At 59.4% G+C, this 2,394-nt stretch overlaps 1 protein-coding gene across 1 annotated transcript in view; it reads left to right on the forward strand.

Annotated features, from left to right (window-relative positions):
* Nucleotides 1–871: 871 nt before the first annotated feature.
* NFAM1 (NFAT activating protein with ITAM motif 1) overlaps nucleotides 872–2,394 on the forward strand; it is a 69,225-nt gene continuing 67,702 nt past the window's right edge. Inside the window, exon 1 of the mRNA XM_075343268.1 lies at nucleotides 872–1,080. The gene's annotated coding sequence lies outside the window, so the exon portion shown is untranslated. The remainder of the gene's footprint in view (nucleotides 1,081–2,394) is intronic.

Raw genomic sequence — 2,394 nt, forward strand, 5'->3', positions numbered from 1 at the left:
CCCCCCCCCCCCCCCCCCCCCCCCCCCCCCCCCCCCCCCCCCCCCCCCCAGCAGCGGATGATGCCCTCAGCGTTTCCAGGAGGCCGCGCTCAGGTAACACTTCTGGTCGTGACAGGATATCACGCGGTGTGTCAGGAGCCCGGGGCCCTGCTCCTGGATTGCGGATAGGAATGCCGGGCATGTTATGGGCTACACCTTGATATCATACTGTAGAAAGTGCTTCCTCTGCGCGGCGTGTGATCACTCGAGGAGTGAAATGTAACAGGTTTATCCGCGTGTTTCGAGGCGAGGGTCTACTCCAGCCCCCTCAGCCCCGTTTCATCATCGCCCTCCGTTGGCTTCTCTGGGCTACACCTTGTAGAGAATCCCGGCATTACTAATTACAGCGACTGCACGTAGAGGTGCCACGTCCTCGCCCACAGACTCCCACCAGAGATACTCACGGGGAGGACAGCTCTGCTCCTCGCCATTTTCCAGTTGTGGTGTCAGGCTGTCACTCGGCGGTTCCTCCTGGTTCCCTCCGGGCAGCACCTTCTCCTCCCTCGGCAGCAGAGCTGACGGTTTTGGTGGTAACCGTGGCTGTGGTTCATCGCTGGTGCCCCCCTCCTGGATCCTTCTGGAAGAGGCCAGCGATCTTCTTCACACATACCCCTGAAGTGGTGGGCTCGGCAGTAAATTCTGGCAGTCCAGCAGGTGGCACAGGGGCGTGCTGGGGGCACGGCGGAGGCTTCTGAGGAGGTTTAGGAGGCAGATGAGGCGGAGGCCGGTTTGGAGGCCGGGCTTTTATAATACGCACAGGCTTCTGGGAAAGGGGGTATAAGAGGCGGCAGAGTGTCGGTGGCAGACATGGCGGCAGTGTGGCCAGAGGACAGACGAGGGGATCACGGAGGAACCTGAAAAAAAGAAGACATCATTGTAAAGTACAGAAATCTGACGACAGGAGCCCAGGAGAACCCGCCGGTGACGGCCAGCGCCGGGAGGACACGTCAGGACCAGGATGTGGCCATTTCCTGACTTCTGGGAAGTGCGGAGTTTCCTCCAGATAAGGGGAGACCGACAGAGAAGGAGACAGGCGAGACGGTATACGCCGGGAGACGCGGGAGGCCAGGGGTTAATACGGCGGGAGACACGGGAGGCCGGGGGTTAATACAACAGGAGACTGGGGGTTAATACGGCAGGAGGCCGGGGAGGCTGAGGGTTAATACGGCGGGAGGCCAGGGAGGCTGAGGGTTAATACGGCGGGAGGCCGGGGAGGCTGAGGGTTAATACGGCGGGAGGCCGGGGAGGCTGAGGGTTAATACGGCGGGAGGCCGGGGAGGCTGAGGGTTAATACGGCGGGAGGCCGGGGAGGCTGAGGGTTAATACGGCGGGAGGCCGGGGAGGCTGAGGGTTAATACGGCGGGAGGCCGGGGAGGCTGAGGGTTAATACGGCGGGAGGCCGGGGAGGCTGAGGGTTAATACGGCGGGAGGCCGGGGAGGCTGAGGGTTAATACGGCGGGACGGCCGGGGAGGCTGAGGGTTATACGAGGTTTCTGCAGTGAAGTGCTTCTGGTCCTGATGAAGTGCAAGGAAGCCCGGGAGAAACATTTCCAGATGCTAAAATACACTGATAACATTACAGATGCCAGAGGGGCTACAGGCGGAGAATAATATCTCCTCATCTCTGTCCATCACCCCACCCGTCCTCTCCACAGTTCTGCATCTCCCTACATCTCCTCCTCATCTCTGTCCATCACCCACCCGTCCTCTCCACAGTTCTGCATCTCCCTACATCTCCTCCTCATCTCTGTCCATCACCCACCCGTCCTCTCCACAGTGCTGCACTCTCCCTACATCTCCTCCTCATCTCTGTCCATCACCCACCCGTCCTCTCCACAGTTCTGCATCTCCCTACATCTCCTCCTCATCTCTGTCCATCACCCACCCGTCCTCTCCACAGTTCTGCATCTCCCTACATCTCCTCCTCATCTCTGTCCATCACCCACCCATCCTCTCCACAGTATTGCATCTCCCTACATCTCCTCCTCATCTTTGTCCATCACCCACCCGTCCTCTCCACAGTTCTGCATCTCCCTACATCTCCTCCTCATCTCTGTCCATCACCCACCCATCCTCTCCACAGTTCTGCATCTCCTCATCTCTGTCCATCACCCACCCGTCTTCTCCACAGTACTGCATCTCCCTACATCTCCTCCTCCTAATCTCTGTCCATCACCCACCCGTCCTCTCCACAGTGCTGCACCTCCCTACATCTCCTCCTCATCTCTGTGCATCACCCACCCATCCTCTCCACAGTTCTGCATCTCCCTACATCTCCTCCTCATCTCTGTCCATCACCCACCCGTCCCTCTCCACAGCTCTGCACCTCCTACATCTCCTCCTCATCTCTGTCCA

The sequence above is a fragment of the Anomaloglossus baeobatrachus genome, chromosome 4 (genome assembly GCF_048569485.1).
Source record: "Anomaloglossus baeobatrachus isolate aAnoBae1 chromosome 4, aAnoBae1.hap1, whole genome shotgun sequence".
NCBI classification, from domain to species: domain Eukaryota; kingdom Metazoa; phylum Chordata; class Amphibia; order Anura; family Aromobatidae; genus Anomaloglossus; species Anomaloglossus baeobatrachus.